Below are 820 nucleotides of genomic sequence, written 5' to 3'. Positions count from 1 at the left end.
AATTAATTTTCATATAAGTACTAAGTGTATGAATTCATACAACTAAATAATTTTCATATAAGTACAAAAAATTAAAAAAAAAAAATAAATGTTAAGCTATTTTTGATGTTGTAATATTTCTTATAAGCATAATGCTCGTAGAAAATGATATAAATTACTTGTGTATATATGAATTTAAAACTTTTATATGGTTAAAAATATTTTTTCCATACGATGAAATTGCATACTTAGTACTTATATGAAAATTTTTTTCATATAAATATAAAAGTATTTAAGTGTAATATATAAATGAGAGCAAAAAAATGTATTCCTGGTTTGCTACAGTTGGTTTAAATAGAAATAATTTTGTTAATAATAAAATGTTATTAATTGAGATTATTCTTCTATACCTGACATAATGTAGTCGTTTTTTTTTTAATTTAACTTTTTTTGGGGTTTGTTCTTCTATTCACATAAAATATATGTGGGTAAAGAATAAAATTCAATAAAGTTAAATATTTATATTATTACACTCGAATACTTTCATATCATATATGAAATAAAATGAAAAATAATTGAATTTGAAATTATTAATTTCAAATCAAAAGAAAAACGTATATACTCTTAAAAAAAGATATATACACTATATGCATTGAAATAAAGTAAAATGTATAAAAAATGATATTATTTGAAAGTTTAACAAATACAAGAAGAAACATCGTAATTACATTAATAATTATATTATATATGTATAGAGAACGAAAATTCTTTCTCACGATAAGATACAATCTCAAAGTCCGAATAAGACCGCAATAAATAATACAATAATATGAAATTAAAT

The sequence above is a fragment of the Zeugodacus cucurbitae genome, chromosome X, assembly GCF_028554725.1.
Source record: "Zeugodacus cucurbitae isolate PBARC_wt_2022May chromosome X, idZeuCucr1.2, whole genome shotgun sequence".
NCBI lineage: Eukaryota > Metazoa > Arthropoda > Insecta > Diptera > Tephritidae > Zeugodacus > Zeugodacus cucurbitae.
Note: the sequence above shows the minus strand (reverse complement) of the source record.